This window comes from Rhodamnia argentea, chromosome 8 (assembly GCF_020921035.1).
Source record: "Rhodamnia argentea isolate NSW1041297 chromosome 8, ASM2092103v1, whole genome shotgun sequence".
Taxonomy (NCBI): Eukaryota; Viridiplantae; Streptophyta; class Magnoliopsida; order Myrtales; family Myrtaceae; genus Rhodamnia; species Rhodamnia argentea.
In genome coordinates this window covers 20,081,208-20,100,952 of record NC_063157.1, presented here as the reverse complement: position 1 = coordinate 20,100,952, position 19,745 = coordinate 20,081,208, and the positions used below count along the sequence as shown (strand labels likewise).

Below are 19,745 nucleotides of genomic sequence, written 5' to 3'. Positions count from 1 at the left end.
TACATCAGGTCATATCCAATAGTTGTCCATTTGTTGTACGCATCTATACAAGCGCAGATCATGAAATTAGCCACTTCACGCTCGCTCATTTCGGGATGAAATCCGCGACATCCCGCGGAGGGGGTGATCACACGCTTTGTCCCACATTGCTTAGGGAGAGGGTCTTAGGCTAGCTTGTATGGTTTAGGTGTCTTTTAAACTTGCAAAACAAGTTCTTTGGGGGTTGTATGGGCGACCCTCGGAGGAACAGAATTGTGAGGACTATGCGTCCAAAGCGGATAATATCTTGCGAGTGGTGCACCCCGGTCGTTATAGTTGGTATCAGAGCTAACTCCCGATAGTGAGTGGGCTATAGTAGGCACTCGCTGTGGTGCTACTAAGAGCACAACTAGGATGTTGTACAACGAGGGGGTGAGTATGTGACATCCCACGGAGGGGGTGATCACACTCTTTTTCCCACATTGCTTAGGGAGAGGGTCTTGGGCTAGCTTATATGATTTGGGTGTCTCTTAATCTTGCAAGTCGCGTTTTACGGGGGTTGTATAGGCAGCCCTTGGAGGAACAAAACAGTGAGAACCGTGTGTCCCGAGTGAACAACATCTTGCGAGAAAGAAATTTCTTTTAAGGAGGGAAGAATGTAATACCTACTTCTTTGACCAGGCCAACATGGTGGTGTGACCCACCTTAAAAAGGGTTGAAAAGTCAAAAATAAAAGAGACAAAAGGGAGACAAAAGGGGCAGCGGTAGACCTCTCCCACGAAAAAAACATAACGGTAAAGAAAAGAGAAAGAAGGGGAAGGAGAAGAGAGGGAAAGAAGAAAAGAGAGGGGGTTCTCATGTTGCCTTGCCAAGTCGTCTCAAGATCGATAAACAGAGTCCGGGATAAGTGCTTGCACCTCTCGCTCCTCTTATCGAAGTGATTTTCAATTTTAGGGTAAAAATTCAGATTTTGGTCGAATATGAGTTGCTATGTCCGATTTGAAGGTCATTTGGCTGCGTTTTTGTATGGAAATGAAACTTTCGGATGTTGTGAAGCCGTAGGATTCGACGGACTTTGATTTGATGTTACGGTTTGCCCGAGAGAGTTTTTTAAAATCTAGCGCGCAACCGCAAATAGTGAATTTCGTGGGCCAATTTTTTTTATTTCGCTTATCAGCTGGGGGTGACCCTATTAGGACTTTTGTAGTATGTCGAATAAGCTTCACGTGGACTATAAGATCGTTTAAAGCGAGCTCGGTAGAGGAAGTTATAACCTTAACAATTTCGTCGCGCAAGTTGACCACAAGGACAAGAATGAGTTTTCGCTATGGTCGACTTTACGTTGACACATAGTTGTCGTTTTAGCATTACATAGGTGTATATTAGTTGAGTTGTGCGATATAGTGTCATGTGACTCATTTTTTTTACGGTTTTTCGTACTTTTGATGGGAATTTGAATGCATCGGCTCTAGTGACCGTCTTGGTATGCTTTTGGTGTTATAGGGTGAGTGATACTATTTTTTCTTTGTGTTTGTAAAATGCATATGTAGAAAGAGATAGTACTATATGTGTTATGACTTCAAAAAATAGCATTTTTGTTGCATAAAAACATGATTGAACATTTACTGCTATTTTTATCTATTTGACATGGTTTGTGATCAATATGTACTACCGATTTCGAGTTGATTGTGATATTTATTATGGTTATGAGGATAATGTTGTTGTTTGATTATGTGGTGTTCAAAATAGCTGTGAATCTAGTTGAGGGGTTTGTGGGTATGCGCATACTAATTAGGATATCCTTGTGGGCCGAGCCATCGACATTCTAGGTGCGGACCTAGTCAAGGGGGGAATCTTAGTCGCATTTTATCACGGGCGTTATATGTGACCGTGATTAGAATCTTGAGCATGAGATTGATCAATATATAGATCATTGGCATGTGATTTGGTGAGATGGACTAATGGATAGACCATTGATACGTGTTTTTGATTAAATTGATCAATGGGATAGACCTTTGATATTTGTTTTGAGGTTGTGGTTTGAAATGAATACTTATGTTAGGAATATGTTATGTCAAAGTACTATATAACTTGTTTTCATTGTAAATATTTGTTATGTTCCAGGTTTGATATAAATGAGTTATATTTGAGTAGAAAATGTGCATAGTGCTTGTTCGATCAACTTAGAAGAAATGTATTACTCACTGAGCCGTGTTAGTTCACCCTTTTCATCTTCTTTGTCTTTCGGGTTTAGCGAGTCGTTAGTAGGAGTTGAGCGTAGCGTTAGTTAACGGATTTTCAGAAGAGGGATTTTTGTTATGAAGTGTAAATAGGTGTGTTGAGCTTTGGAGATAGCTCTTTTATTGGATATATGTATAGATCTGTTTAATGGTTATAGAAAGCTATGATAGTGTTGTAACTAAAGGACTTCTTTATCAAGTAAATATATGGATGTATATTTTTGTTAGTAGGTTGAGTTTGGCTATGTAGAAGCTGCGTCCTCTTGAAAAAGGATGGCCATGTCATGATTCTTATAGTGGATTTTGGGGTGTGACATTTGTTGATATCGGAGCATAGGTTATGATCTCTATGGGTAGATATGGGACGTTGTGAGATAGTGTGATAGAATTTAATGCTTTAGCCTAAATGATACTAAGGTATAGTTTGGTTTTATTCTTAGATCCAGGTAACCATGAGTTCTTATCCAAAGCTGCTTACCAATTATCGCAAGAGAAGTAAGAGCAAGAGAGCTATCACCTTCGATTCTAGAGATGTGCCTTGAGGTTCCAGAGGGAGGCCTTCAAGAGGAGAAGATGATACAAGAGCTAAATCTTGGGAATCAAGAGAAGAGAGCCAGCAGCAAGGGGCCCAAGATAATGTAACTTGGAGCTATGGAACCTAATGGTAATAGAGGCTACACTTTTACCCAATTTAGAAAGGCGAAACCACCCACTTATGATGGAAAAATTGATCCTCTTGTCGCTGAACATTGGATTAGAAAGATAGAGGGGATCTTCAGAGTTGAAGAGGTTCATGAGAAGAAAAAAGTTGACTTTGCCATGCAATATTTAGAAGGTTAAGCCGAGTACTAGTAGGAGGGAGTGAGGTCCACCTTTGGAGATGAAGATATTGCTATCCCTTGGAAGGACTTCAAAGAGACTTTTAACGCCCAATTCTTCCCTCAATTGTTTCAGGCGCAGACGAAGAACGATTTTCTACATATATTGCAAGGTGACTCTACTGTTATGGAGTATGCAAGCTGTTTCAATTAGATAAGTAGATTTGCGGGATGTCCGGTGGCCGATAAGGGGAAAAGGCTGAACATTTTGTGAGAGGACTTCGACCCGAGATTCATTTTACACTTATGTTTCTTTCATTACCAACTTACAAAGACGTGTTGGAATGAGCAATCAAGATTTAATGAAAGATTTTTATCAATGGCACTCGGGGTGCTCGTTCTTATAAGAGGCTAAAGTTCACATATTTTCAGGAAAGTCAAGCAAGTGGTAGCATCAGACAAAGAAGCATTAGCAATCGTGGAAAAAGCAAGAGTCAAGTTATTCAAGGTTCTTGCGCTACATGTGGGAAACATCATGGCGGTCTTTGTCACCATAAGACATGAGCATGTTTTATTTGTGAGAACACAAGACATATGGCACGTGATTGTCCCACTTAGAGGAGTACACCTGTAGATAGTAGGGTGTGTTTTGTTTGTGAGCAGCCTGGACATGTAATACGTACTTATTCTATGAGGAAGACAGGTTTTTTCACCGGTAGGCCTCAAGAAAGTCAACAAAAGTAGAAGATGATTGGGAAAGTTTTTGCTATGATAGAAGATGATGTAGCGGCTTCTAACACCGTCGTTGCAAGTATAATCTTGCTTGCCTTACAGTGTACTTATGCATTATTCGACTCCAATGCTACACATTCCTTTATATCTATGGAATTTGCAAAGAAACTTAATGTGTTGCCTGACCCTCTTGATTATGAATTACGTGTTGATACCCCTACTGGTGCTTTCTTGATTGATGATTGTGTGTTCAAGAGATGTAAGCTTTGAATTGATAATGTGGAAATGCATGGAGATTTGGGGTTGTTAGATATATAGGATTTCAACATTATTATAGGGATGGATTGGCTATCAACATATCATTCTACTTGTTGATTGTTATTCGAAGAAAGTTATCTTTAAACCTCGAATCAGCCGAATTTTCTTTTCGGAAAGTTGTAAAGGCACTTTTTCGATACTAATTTCAGCCATGCAAGCGAAGAAGCTTCTAAGGAAGGGTTGCTATGGTTATCCGGCTTGCGTAAAAAACACCGGTAAGGAAGTTGTAAAGCTAGAAAACGTTCCGGTTGTTAGAGAATTCTCGGATGTGTTTCCTGATGATTTAACTCGTTTACCTCATGATGGAAAGTTTGAATTTTGCATTGAGCTGTTGCTTGGGGCAATACCTATCTCAAAAGTACCTTATCGGATGGCACCCGCTGAATTGAAAGTGTTGAAGGCGCAGCTACATGAACTTTTAGATAAAGCTTTCATTAGGCCCAGTATCTCACCTTGAGGAGCTCCCGTTCTTTTTTTTGAAGAAGAAAGATGGTAGTTTGCGGTTTTGTATAGATTATCGAGAATTTAATAAGGAGACGATCAAAAATATGTATCCTTTGCCTCGGATTGATGACTTATTTGATCAACTCCAAGGAGCTCGGGTATTTTAAAAAATCGGCCTTTGTTACGGTTATCACCAATTGAAGACAAAAGCAGATGATGTGCCAAAGACTATTTTCAGAATAAGGTATGGACATTATGAGTTTTTTGTCATGAATAGGGTATTCAGAAAGTATCTTGATAGATTTATTGTGGTGTTCATTGTTGATATTACGGTGTATTCGAGGAGTTTGGAGGATCACAATCAACATTTGAGGCTTGTTTTGCGATTCTCACGTGAAAATAAGTTGTATGCTAAATTCGGTAAGTGCGACTTCCGGCTTGATCATATAGAGTTCTTGAGCCATGTAATTTCAAAGGATGGTATTTCAGTTGACCCGAAGAAAGTTGAAGCAGTTGTTCGAAGGAATCGTCCTACAAATGTTACAGAAGTGAGAAGTTATCTTGGGTTAACTGGTTATTACGGGCGGTTTGTGGATGGATTTTTCAAAATTGCTGGTCCACTTACTTGTCCAACTCAGAAAGGGGTTAAGTTTGTGTGGTCATATCAATGTGAGCACGGTTTTCAAGAATTAAAGAGGCGGTTGGTGACAGCTTCCATATTAACCTTGCTTTCGGGAATTAGTGGTTTCACTATCTATTGTAACGCGTCTAAGGAAGGTCTAGGTTATGTTCCTATGCGGGATGGTAAAGTTGTGGTCCATGCCTCGAGAAAGTTGAAGGCACACGAGAAGAATTATCCTACTCATGACCTGGAGTTAGCAGCGGTTGTCTTTGCTTTGAAAGTATAGCGACACTACTTGTATGATGAGAAATGTGAAGTTTTCACTGATCACAAAAGTTTGAAGTACATCTTTACTAAAAAAGAATTGAACATGAGATAGAGAAGAAGGTTAGAACTCTTGAAGGATTATAAGTTGCCTATCAACTACCATCCAGGGAAAGGCAAATGTAGTGGCGGATGCCTTGAGTCGTAAATCTTCGGGGATATGAGGAAACTAGAATTGGAGGTATTGGTGCATCAGCTTGATGCTCGGTTAGCTAATTTTCAAGTGTAGCCAACGTCAATTGATATAATCAAGGCTTAACAAAATGAGGATCCTTAGTTGGGGAAGATCGGAAAAGGTGTAGAAGGCTGGGGGCAACTAGATTTTAGTATCCATGTAGATGGATCATTGAGGTTCCGTGGTCGGCTATGTATTCTCGATGATGTAGGATTGAAAAAGGAGATATTGCAAGAGGCTCACACCATTAGATACTTGATTCATCCAAGAAGTTCTAAAATGTATAGGGATTTGAGAAGAAATTTCTGGTGGATCAACATGAAGAAAGATATTGTGAAGTTTATCGATCAACGCCTGATTTGTCGACAAGTAAAGATTGAGCATTAGAAACTAGGTGGACAACTACATCCACTCGAGATACCTAAGTGAAAATGGAAACATATCACATGGATTTCATTATTGGTTTACCGAGGACGCCGAATAGTAAGAATGTTATATGGGTGATTATTGATCGATTGACTAAGTCAGCACACTTTTTTATCATATAGATTTGGCCTTTCGGTGGAAGACATGTGAAGGCATACGTGAATGAGATAGTCAAGCTGCATGGGGTTCCGGTGAGCATTGTTTCTGATAGGGATCCCAAGTTTGTGTCCAACTTTTGGAGGGGTTTACAAGAGGCATTGGGTACCAAACTCAACTTTAGTACGACTTTTTATCCTCAAATAGATGGACAATCAAATAGGACGATTCAGACCCTAGAGGATATGCTACGATCCTATGTTATTGACTTTGATGGCTCGTGGGATGAACATTTATATCTGGCGGAATTTTCTTATAATAACAGTTATCATTACATTATAAATATGGCTCCTTTGAAGTTTTGAATGGTCGAAAATGCGGGAGTTTAATTTGTTGAGACGATGTTGGTGAGAAAAGACCGACCGGCCCCGAGTTCATACAACAATCAGGGGAGAAAGTCAGGCTGATCCGAGAGCATTTGAAAGCGGCTCAAAGCCGTCGGAAAAGTTATGCAGATCTTAAAAAGCCTAGCACATAATTTAATGTGGGATATTATATATTCCTAAAGATGTCACCTATGAAAAGTATTATGAGATTTGACACTCGTGGGAAGTTGAGTTCAAGATATGTGGGACCATTCTTAATATTAAAGAAGATTGGCGAAGTTGCTTATAAACTTGCTTTACCACTAGCGTTATCCGGAGTGCATAATGTGTTCCATGTGTCTTTATTGCTAAAATATGTGCTTGAATCCACGAACATGTACTTGGATTTCACTCCTTTAACTTGACATATGAGGAGCGATCTATTCGGATAGTTGATAGGAGAAAGCAAGCGTTGCGACGACGAACTATTCCCTACGTTAAGATTCAATGGCAAAACCACATAGAAAGGGAGGCTACTTGGGAACTCGAGGAGGAGGGGAGATGCGTGTTCTAGGGGTTGTATGGGTGGCCCTTGGAGGAACAAAACCGTGAGGACTTGTTTGTCTAAAACGGACAATATCTTTTGAGTGGTACTCTCGAGTTGTTACGATTGGTATTAAAGCCGACTCCGACAACGTATGGGTTGCGATGGGCGCTCGCTAGTCTTCTTTGAGGGCACAACGAGGATGCTATGCCGTTGAGAGCACAACGAGAATGCTATCTCGGCGAGGGGGAGAGTATGTGACATCTAGCGGATGGGGGTGATCATACTCTTTGTCCCACATTGCTTAGGGAGAGGATCTTGGGCTAACTTATATGGTTTGGGTGCCTATCAAACTTGCGAGATGCATTTTTTGAGGGTTGTATGGGCGGCCCTCGGAGGAATAAAACCGTTAGGATTGTGTGTCCAGAGCGGACAATAACTTGCAAGTGGTGCGTGCGGGTCGTTACAAAATCTCTTTTGCAAATTATCGATGGGGCCGCCACTACTAAAACAAAACAATCCACTATCCACCATTAATAACAACGTGTTGATGATACCATCCATGTGACGACGAGCAACTAGGTAGCCCTTCGCACACAATCTGAAAGGAACATGACAAATGTCAAGTTTTGACATGATGGCTAATTAACAAACAAGGGAATTCATTAAGTTAATTACAAGCATCGTAAGCGGGAGGAGCCTTCGTAACTTAACCAAAGTCAAAAGGTATTGGACAGTGAAAATTCCAATAACGAAATATAATGGCCGGCTATTTGTGTTTTCTCGCATCGAATTTGAATAATATACATTTCGATCCGAACATGGCAAGGTCATTGATCACAATGCATCTTCGCAACCTACATAAATCCAAGAACGGCAACAACAACAATAAACTAAGCCTTATCCAACTATGTAGGGTCCATGAATAATTAAACAAACATTTTAAAAAGGATTTCCATATGTGAAAGTGTTAAAACATATTTGAATATGTTTAAAAGCATATAAACATATCCAAATGTGTGGAAGTGTCATTTAATATCAATAAAATGTTAACCTGCTTAATTAGACATGCTTAAATGTATCTATATAGGTTGTGAAGATCACCTCACACACCAGAAATTTAACTTGCATTTTATACAATTAGTCAACCACATGCATGAGAAAAAGGGATTAAGTTCAACTAGGACACACTTAACTACGTGCCAAATTCATGTCATGTGAACAAGTCTACCTTACCTCATAAAGCAATTCGAAGTCTCACTCTTCATGACTCCGGAAGGGTCAAGTAGTTGAGTCATTTCATAGCTTAGCTTGAAGCGTGCACTCTCAAACCGCATATTTTCACCTGGCGATGTTTCTAGGATGAAACCAAAATTGATATGTATCGGCCGTCCCAAGCTGCATGAATCATATTGTTAGGGCTCTTTGATTTTTTTTGCAAGACTTTCTAGATATATAAAAGAAGTGTTACTTGAATGAATAGTATCACCAGTCAATAGAGAATGAAACCTCCTCCATGGAAAATGAGACGGACTATCTTATGATTATAGCCCTTGGTAAATTTACCAAACATGAAAATGATTTATTTGATAGTATGGATGACTGATCCTTAATAGTATATGACTAAAGTGGTGCTCAAAAGGCATGCCTGATGGCATTTTCCTTTATTTTTAAATAGAAGTGTGCCTGATGACATTGCTAACTAGGCATGAGTAGAATTCACACACGGGTGAGAGAAAGAGGAGGGAGAGAGAGGGAGATGTACTTGTCAAAAAGAAGATTGCCATTATGCCTATCTTTTGGTTGAAGCAGAAGACTAGCAACCGCATAACCGGCACTACTAATGATGAAATTTTCTTGTGCAGCTTCAAAACTAGGAGAACCAACAAGCCCATAGTCCTATTGGAACATTTCATGTAAATCGCCACATGGCATGGTGACGTCATCTTTGACCCATCCGTTGACCTAGTGGACCCGACCTGGTTTAATCCTTGATCGGGTCAACCCAACTCGATCGGGCCGTTGAGCGGTTCCATCGGTCAATGGTTATACCGGAGTCCCTGGTCTAATTGGCCTATTCCAAACCGGCCAAAACGGGTCGATTGATCATTGATCGGATCGCGCACGCCTAAATTTTGAATGGGCCGTGAGAGCTCATACGAACTCTATTTTGGACGTTCTTCGTACCAATTCTCTCGTATGAAAATTCTCTACATAGTGGTATATATATTGTATGCTTGAGTTTTCGAAAGATAGAAAAATGCATAAAACCCTTATGTACATGTACTTTTAGGGGTATTTTTGGGCATTTTTCCTGTATTTGTATATGGTTTCGAAAATACTAAGGCTAACTCACATGTATATGATCATATGTTGGATGTGTAGAGTATTATTAAGTGTTAGTATGTGTAAAATTTTAACATGCATCAATGAATAAAGTAGTGTCTTTGGCATCACATGTGATTTTAATGACGACTGCCCATGTCTTCAAGTCTAAAATTATATGTCTATGATAAAGGTGAGACATGAAGTTAATATCCCTAGTATGAGAGAGTTTCAAATATTCAATTGAGCCATGATCGCCTAAGTGGCACACTTGATTAAGTTTGAGAAATATCGGTCTCATATTGTGGTGAAATGTCTCCTGTTCTAATGCGTGGTCATACTCCCAAAGGAGGTGATTGTGTATTGATTGTGAAGGAGTACATGTACAGCATATGGTTGGGGAGTGACTAATTCTAGTGGTTCATACACCCAAAGGTGATGATTCTCGAAGGTTGAAATATATTCTGATGACCGCTATTATGTGGAGAGTTTACAACCGCATGTTATATATTCTACCCAAAGGCGATTGTATGATGGTGCATGTAACTCTCCGGATATGTACTTTCAAGGTTTTCAAGTTACACGGTAATCACTAGATGCTAATTATATACATTGCTTATTTTTTAGTCACCTTCTATGTGATCGGCAACTCCATTACAATTGAAGTTCTTAATGATTCAAATTTTAAGAAATGGAGAGAGGATGAAACTTAGTCTATCAATGATTTGATAGCCAAGGTGGTAGCAAAGAAAGAAAAGCTGAAAAAGGATGGAGGGCACTTTGCCCCGGTTACCTCCATTTTTGGCACTAAGAAAGTAAGGGATTTAAACTTCATACTCGTTGAGGAACTTATGTAACCACTAGTCCTTCTAATAATTCAAGTCATAAGAAAGCATCTTTCAAGAAGGATGGTAACCGCTGCTTCTTTTGTAAGAAAAGAGGTCACATAAAGAAGGACTGGGTCAAATATAATAATTAGTTGTCTAAACGTGAACATGCATGTTCTTTGGCATTTATTTATGAATCTAACTTATTAGAAACTCCATCTAGCTTATGATAGCTAGATAGCGATGCAACTAATTATGTTGCGTTCACCATACAAGGGTTTATAAATCGAAGGAAGCTAAATCAGGATAAATCAAAGTCGTAGTGGGAGATAACAATAAAGTCGACGTTGAGTTTGTGGGAGATGCCATTTTGATTTTAGAATTTGGTTTTAATTTGATGTTAAGAAACACTTTTTATGTACATTCTTTTAGATGAAATTTAGTTTTCATACCATGTCCGGACATGCGTGGTTACTATTTTGAAATAAAGAAGAGTGTGATTTTTATTTTTTTTAATTCAAATAAGATTGGGTGCTGCAATAAGTCCAATAGATCGTACAGATTGTGTTTAACTCCCAACGATATATACGTCATTTATACAGTTGAAAAGACTATCTCCAAAAGAACTCTACTTAAGGAACAGTTTTATGTATTATGGCAAAAACATTTTGGTCACATTTCTGGGGAAATAGTGGAAAGGCTAATAAAGGCCGATAAAATAAAGAACAAATTTGCGATCCGTACTTCGACCGGTTGGAGGTCATTCACACCGATATCGAGTGGACCCTATCTTGCAACCTTGTATAGAAATTTTTATGTTATCGCTTTTATGGATGACTATTCCCGATATGGTTATCCGTTCTTGATTAAAGAGAAGTCCGAGTCTCTTGACATGTTCAAGATATTTCGGACTCAAGTGGAGAAACAACTGGGAAAAGTCATAAAGGTTGTTAGATCGGACCGATATAGTGAGTATTTTGGCAGACATGGCGATGCTGGACAGTTTAAAGGGCTAATTACTAAATACTTAGATGATTCCGGAATAGTAGCTCAATTTACTATGTCTAGGAGTCCCGAACGCAATTGTGTAGTCAAAAGGTGTAATTGCACCCTCATGGATATAATGAGGAGTATGATTCGTAGAATCAACTTACCTATTTTTCTATGAGGTGAGGCGTTGAAAATAATGATTTATGTTTTGAATCGGGTTCCTACCAAAACTATTTCATTAACTCCTTTTGAGTTATGAACTGGATGTAAACCTAGCTTAAACGATGTGAAAGTTTGGAGTTGTCCTGCAGAAATGAAGTTATATGATCCAACATTAAGTAAGTTAGACTCTAGAACCACTCGGTGTTACTTCGTATCTTGTCCAGATCATTCGAAGGGATATCGATTTTTTAACCATAATGGAGGCATAAGAATTGCTGAATCACATACAGTGAAGTTTTTGAAATTTGATATGGCAAAAAAGGATGGCTGCTCAAAGACTAAAGAAGATAACAATACGGTGGGGATTACTAAATCATTTTCTCTACCAATATAGACGATTATGGAACCTCCCATTCTACGGATTAAGCCTAGTGGGCTTCAAGATCCCATTGTTGAGACAATTCATGATGAAGTTACTCAAGCCCCACAATTACAAGATTAAGCTGAAGTTGCTCCACTTAGGAGGTTTATTAGGCAGAGATGATAAGCTATTTTACCGAACTATGTAGTATATCTAGGGGAACAGGACTACGATATCGGTTGTGTGGTTGATCCAATTACTTATACAAATGTCATTTCTTGTCCTCAATCGGATACGTGGTTAGATGCGATAAAAAATGAGATGCAATCTATGTGACATAATGGTGTTTAGAAGCTTGTTGAATTCCCTAGAGGTCACAATGTCTAATAAGATAAGATATAAGGATTCTTAGAGTGTGCGTGGTAACACTTCTGGGAGTGAATTTCTGCTCTAAAAGTGCTTCTAGAGCAGAAATCCATTTGGTAACATAACTTTTAAAGTAGAAATCCGTTTGGCAAAATTTTTTACTTTTGAAAGGAATTTCTACTTCTGAAGTGAATTTTCACTTATGAAGTTGTTTTTTTTTTCCAATTTGAGAATTTAAAAAAAAATATCTTCTTAACTCAAGAAGTACTTCTCGCTTAAATAAGAAAAAAAAACTCAAGAAGTACTTCTTGCCCTGCCCTATTTTAATTACGGTTTCAACTTCTTTTCAATCGCGCCCGCTTACGCCACCGTCAACCTCAACCGCCACCCACCGCCCACCACCGCCCATCGCTGCCCGCAACCACCGCTACCCCCCACCGACCACCGTCGGCCGCTGTCCATCACCGCCCGCGACTACCGCCAACTGCCGACCATCGCCCGCCATTACTTGCTACGGCTACCCCCTGCCGCTAACCACCGCTACCCACTGCCGCCAACCACCGGCGACCACCACCGCTCCCTAACGCCAACTATTGACCATTACCCACCCGCTGCCCTAATCTACCACAAACCTCTGTTGGCCGTCGTTGACGTCGCAAGCGCTAACCACCACCGTTGCCCTCCGTCAAGTCGTCGTCTTGACCACTAGAGTAGAAGATAATTAATAATTTCTTTTTATTTTTAAAATGTAAATAATATCTTTAATAATAAATTTTTTTAAATAAATTTAAAAAGTTCAAAAATGAAGTACAAATTTTTCGATGACCAATAATAATTTTTCGAGAGAAGATTTTGTGATAATAATGTTTTAGAAATAGAAATTTTCAACCGTTACCAAATGAATTTCTTTGATCCGAAATAAACATTTGGAGCGAAGTAGAAAAATTAACTTCGATCGAAATTAATTTCCGAAGCAAAAATGTTATCATGCATGCCCTTAACTAATCCAATATGAGTTGGCTAATGTGGTCGAGTTTGACCCGGACCCGTGATGAGAGGGGCCCGCTAAAAACTCTATAAATAGCGCTCCAGCCCTTCCTCTAGCTCTAATGATTAGTAAATCACTTCACATAAGGATTTGAGAGAAAGTAAGGGGCAACTTATCAAGCCGATCATATGGAGGGTAATAGAGGAGAATATCTTGTGTTCGAACCATCTTGATTTCGCTTGAAGTAACATGGAATCGAAATCAAGTGCACAAACTCTTTTCTTTCTCCATACATCATTCTATTTCTATCGGTGATGATTCAGAGATTGCCATCATAATGTTTTTAGTGGCTTACAAAGGAGTCTTCGACGACCTAGATGCCAATGCTATGGCGAAGAATCGGTTGTAGGTGGAGTTGCGAAGCTTGATCAGGTCATTGAAGCGGAGAGATCGGACGTCACAATGCGATTGCAAGGCATGAATGCCAACAAGTTGATAGAAGATAGAGACGGAGGTGGAGGTGGAGGTGGAGAGGAGAGGCTCACATAGATGAACAAAGCTTTGGCGTTGGCGAATGGGAGTGAAAGTTTCAATGGTTTCCATTCTTTATCGCCTAACGGCCTTCACAATATCACTGTTCTCGTTCTCCATGAATTTGGAATATTTACAAAATTTTTTGTTTTGTTTTATGCGCCTCTCTCCTTTTTTTTTCTTGATTTCTCAAGCAATGGATCAAATCCTCGACAAAATTTCAAGTGAGGGCACGAAGTGCTCTCATTTTCTCAAATAAATGCTTGAAATAAACTTTATTTCAAAAAATGACTCGAAGTGCCCTCTCTATTTCAAAGAAGGGCCTCGATCGAAGGGCATTCTTGTCTTTTATAGTTTTAAATTTTTTCCTTTGCTTTCTTTCTTTTTTTTCCTTTCTTTTTCCCTTTTTCTTTTTCCTTTTCCTTTTTCTTTCCCTTCCCCGCCCCCACACCACGATGGGGCAGGGTGTGCGCATTTACCTTCCCCATCTCTTGGAACACCCCATTGTTGATCATCAAGTAGTTTCTGAGGGTTGCGTAGTTGCCTCCCAGCACTTCCATCGGCGTCCGCATGTACGTGCCTAGGCCCGGGCCGATGCCACAAGTGCCTTAGCTTCTCCCTTTATGGTGTAGAACTCTACATTGGCGAGCCGCCGCCTTACGTAGAAGCCGGTCTTGACCGTGGCCTTCCGGGCCTCCCCCTCCTTATCCTTCTAGTACAACACCGCCTCTGCCACTTTTTGCTTCCTATAGAGCTCCCAGTTTGCTTTACAATTTTTCCATAAGAAGTTAGTCATCTTCTCCAAGTTGCGGATGTATGGTGCTTGTTTGTCTTCTCCAAGATGATAATGCGGACGCGCTGATAGTTTGCAAGATAGTTGTTGGTCAAGCTCCGACGTTGCAAATCCCCACTAGAAAATTCCTTAAAATGACCCCACCATTACAAATTGGATTCACGGTATAGCCTTGCCGAGGTTACACGACCCCGGGGGTTGCCTTACCTAGAGTCGGGCGACCCCGGCACGTGCAATCCTAAGGGTTACCTCACCCGTACAAAACCATAAAATATACCTTGGTTTCGTAATCCACGCTGGCTTTACCCAGTAACTCAGCCTTGGGCTTCTTTCCATGGCAGCGCGTTTATTCTCTCAACCTCCCTTAGCGTCACCGACTTAGCAACATCCACCTGCGTGGCCGAGGCCTCTTTAGTCCAACCCGCCTTCTTCTTCGAGAGCTTAGCGTTGGCCTCCGCGCCTCGGCTTCCCTCTTATTCTCGTACACCTTCACCTATGTCCTCATCCTAATCTCCTCCTCCTTCCCCTCCTTTGCCTCTGCGTCGATCTTCGCCGGGTTCCGCAACATCCGCCTTCACCTGAGCTTAGCCCCAACCTCGGCCTTCATCTTGGCCTCCAACACGTCTACTTTCACTTGGTTCGCTGCCTCCATCTACATCTTCTAGCCCGGGTAGGAAAAATACTCGTGCCTCGGCCAACTCTCGCCCGACACCGGCCCAACGACGGCATGGGCGGCCCTCGCCCGAGGCGGGTGTTGGGTGGGAAAAGGGAAAGAAAAAGAAAAATAAAAAAAATGGGAAAAGGGAAAGAAAAAGGAAAAAAATTAAAATAGTAAAAGACGAAAATGCACTTCGGTCGGGCTCTTCTTTGGAATAAAAAGGGCCCTTCAGGATTATTTTTTTTAAACAAGGTCCACTTCAGGTCCTTATTGAGAAAACGAGAGCACTTCGGGCTCTTATTTGAAATTTTCCCTCGGATCCTCCGTATTTCGGATCCAAGTCATATTTTTGATTTGCAAACCTTCCTTCCTAAATTTTGACCCAACATATGATGTGTATCTAAATGTTTAAACAATTATTTGTAAATTTTTAATTTAATTATTAAATTTAAAAATGTACGTCGTCCTTTTGTTGATTTAATTTAACAAAATTTGCTAATGTAACTTCTAATCTCTTAAGTAGGACTTTCAATATGTTATGTTTGCACGATGGACACCAAAAAACAAAGTTATAAGTGAATTATCATCATCTCAAAATAGGATAAAAGAATCCACGTTATCAAATAATAATGTACATGTTGACGCTCCAATTTTATTTTATTTTTCCGATAGTTGATAGATAAAAAGATAGACATGTAACTCTTTTTGTTTTTTTCGACCCCAAAAAACAAGTATTGTTTTTAAAAAGTCTCATCAAATAACTTCTAATTTGACGTTCAAGTAAACATAATGACTACATTAAACATTTCTCAATAATTCAATGATCAGATTAAGTAAATTATAACTTTAAGAACGATATTGCATATCAAATTAAAAATTTCAAAAACCCCCATTTTCTGTCTTTTTTCTCCTAAACGAGTGTTTTAACATTGCAACTAAGCATCAAAGCAATAATAGTTTTACACTTGTCTTCACTATTACATAACACAAGTATAGAGTCTCTTGCTTTGAAAATATTTCAGTCACTTCTTCTACTTTCTAAAATGTTCTCGCCTAGTTACTTTACGAATATGACATCGAGGACAATAGCGTGAATTGGTAATTTCATCTTATCTCTCACTTATTTTGATTTTAAAATGTGAATCTTACCCAATAAACCGTCTTAACTCTTGAAAAATTTATCAATTTCCACATATATATATGTGCAATTTCTTTGTCTACTATGTCAATTTTTTCTTTCTATTAACTAATAATACAAATAATTCATCGTAAAGAGATTTTATAATAAAAAAACTACAAAATGCAAATTTATCATGGACAAGAATTATTTGTGCATTTTTACTAAGTAAATATAAGAGAAAACACATCCAAGGGCCTGTTTGACAACGATTCTGATTTTGTTCCCTGAAACAGAAAAGATGATAAATCTGTTTGATAATGTAAATGATTCTGATGCTCAAATTATTTGATTCTTATCTCGGAAATAGATTTGGAGCAGAAACAAGAATAAAAAAAATTGATTTTTTGTTTGAGAATCACTTTTGAGAAACAAAACCAACAAAGTGAGAAGGCTCAGGAAGACTCTCACTTTGTTGTCGCGACAAAAAAGAAAAAAAGAACGAAAACTCGGGGAAGAATTCTCGATCCATCAGCTCCCTTGCTTGTCCTGTCGCTCGATCAACCAACTCCCACCACCGCTGTCTCGCCCACGTCGCACAACTTCGGTGAGTTTCGTTTCATCATTCGGTTCCCACGTCACCTTATCGTCTCTTTCCCATGGATCTCACTTGAGGTGGCCCTCGCTAATTTGGGCGAGGGCCGGCCTCATTGGTCTCAAGCAAGGGTTGCCCTCATTGATATGGGCGAAGGCCGCCCGGGTCGGCCTCAGGTGAGGAAAAACATCCTACGAGGAGGAAGGTTGTTGATGCCCAAACCGTCGAGAAGGTCGAGCCTCCAAGTATCACTCCGAGTGGGAAAACGATGACGAATGGCAAGATAGATCTCAATATCACCATTTATTCACCTAGTGTCCCTTGAGAAGGAATAGGATAGCCAGATTCACCACATTCCATCCATCATATAGGAAGCCCAACCTATTCAGGTTGCTGGCCACGAAGGAGTGATAGTTGCAAGTTAAGAGACTATAGTGATGGTATTGAAACTCTTTCTCGGTGCTTCAAGTCAAATTGTGGCAAAAATTTAAGTGCAAATTGCTTATTGAGTTTATGTTCTTTCTTAAGGATCTTGCATATATATATATATATATATATCCAGGCTCTGCCGAAATAAACAAACTAATTATTGGTTATTGTCGCAACTTGTCTTAACTCTTTCCCGAGGTCCAACGGGTTTAGAGGTATTATCATAGGTCAATGGTGTAGACTCTCTCAAGTCCTACCTCGCATAACATTGGATTTCTTTGTACTGATTAGCAAACTAAAATGCTACTAGGAGTTGCCACTAGCCTATTGGGGTCGGCTAGAAACCAATCGAGACACGAAAGTGTTATCTCGATTCATACGCAACCAGAGTTTCTAGGTTCGGGGACTTATTTACGCTAACTAGATAATTAGCGCCATTTCGTTACCTAACCAATCAATATTCCCCGAGGTGACAACACATTTTGCATATCATGTTAAGCTTACCAGGCATCTAACCAACACTAAATGATCATGCATAATATTTTTATATTATTTCGTGCAATTACTTATTTATTCTTAACCTAGCAATATAGGAAGAGCGATGAACATGCAATTTTTCAAAAGACAACGTTGTAATAAACACTCAATCATGTAAATATGCCAAATAAAGAAGTCAATGACCACATGCAAACCAAATCTATGATTGCAATATTTAAACGAACAACTATGACGCGAAGGTCAAAGTACATCGATGTCAGATTAGATTGGACATCGATCTTCGATCAACGCCAATCGAAGGCCTAGAACTCACATGAGGGGTAAAATGGTCAAGAAAACCATTTTTGTAATTTTTTGAAATTTTTATTTTTTTGGAAATTTTTTTTTATTAATTAAAGGGAACCGGTCCTGGGTTGGGGTCAGGTCGTTGGACTTGATCCGACCCCTGGCCCGGTTTGTGCAAAGGGAGGTCACGTATCTTGACCGGAATGGGTCTAACTCTTCCTCCAGCCCAGCTCCCAACACCTAAGCCGGTACAGGCCCGGCAGCTCCTCTCTTCATTCTCAAAACAGCCCATCCTATCGGCCCAAAAATCTTTCTTCAGCCTTAATTCGGGCCTAACCTTAGCCATGTAAACCGAACATGCCCAAATAACAAGATAAAATATTAGGTAGATTAGATTTGCCAACTAGATGGTGCATTAAACCATTGAGAGGTTGACACGTGGCTTGTCGGGCCCCACCGATCAAATTTTGAAAAAGCACTAGATCCAACCATCTCCGTTATCTCTCTCCTCTCCTCCGTTATCCTCTGGTCAAATTTTTAAAAAAGAGAGCAGCAAGTCTCATTAACTCTCTCTCTCTCTCTCTCTCTCTCTCTCTCTCTCTCCAAGTGAGGTCGACGAACACTCACTCTCCCCAAGTTCACTCTCTGTCTTCTTTGACCGGATCTCGACTCCACCACGAGACCGGGTCGGTCCCTCGACCGAAACCACGCCATAGCCGCCGCCGCCGCCGCTTCCACCTCCGCCATCCCGAACCCCTCTCGTGTCACCTTCTCTCTCTCTCTCTCTCTCTCTCTCTCTCTCTCTCTCTCTCTCTCTCTCTCTCTGAGTCCGCGGCTTGCTCTGTTCTCTCCAAGTTCACTTTCTCTCCCTCGACCAAAACCACGCCGCCCCTGGGTCGTCGCCTCCCCGACCCCCATTAGTGGCTTCGGTTTGTCCTTTGCGTTCGACGACCTCGGGTAAGGGTTTTCAACCCAAAAACCGAACTCCTCTTTGCAATTCCTCGACCAAAACCACGCCTCTACCATCGTCGCAGCCGTTTCCACCTCTACCGACCCGAAGCCCCTCTGTATCGCCTCCTTTCTCTCTCTCTGGGTCCACGTCTTGCTCTGTTCTCTCCAAGTTCACTTTCTCTCCCTCGACCAAAACCATGCCGTCCTTGTGCCGTCGCCTCCCCGACCCCCATTGGCGGCTCTGATTTGTCCTTTGTGTCCGACGGCCTCGGGTTAGTGTTTCCCCTCTTTGAAATCCAAAAGCTAAAGCTTTGCTTTGATCGAGGGTTTTGCAGAGTGTGGTAATTTGAACAATGCTAAACTGTTGTATAGTGAAATAGGATAGAGTAATTTCAAGCTGTACGAACATATTATCAATATCCATTGGTTCGTCAATTAGGCATTGCAACTTGTTGTTGATGGGCTGGTGAAGGAGTGAAGGATTGACGAAGTGCGGTAGCTTGTGCAGCTTAGGAAGGTAAATAACATCATTTTTTCCCTTCACTTTAATTTGAAAGAAAAATATGAGATTGTAGAGCATACTTTCATTTTTTATTTTCCCTCATTTTGAGGATCATCTCTCATTTTCTGGATTTGGTCCCGTACCTCTATCTCATTTTGTATTGTAACATCATAGTCTTGCTCGGCTTCATCCTCAAGCTCTCCGCTCTCTTCTTGGTAAGGGTTTTCAACCCAAAAACCGAACACCTCTTTGTAGTCCCTCGACCAAAACCACGCCTCTGCCAT

General features: G+C 40.3%; 1 pseudogene; it reads right to left on the bottom strand.

Annotated features, from left to right (window-relative positions):
* Window positions 1-13,530: 13,530 nt before the first annotated feature.
* On the bottom strand, window positions 13,531-19,745 carry LOC115727517 (annotated as a pseudogene).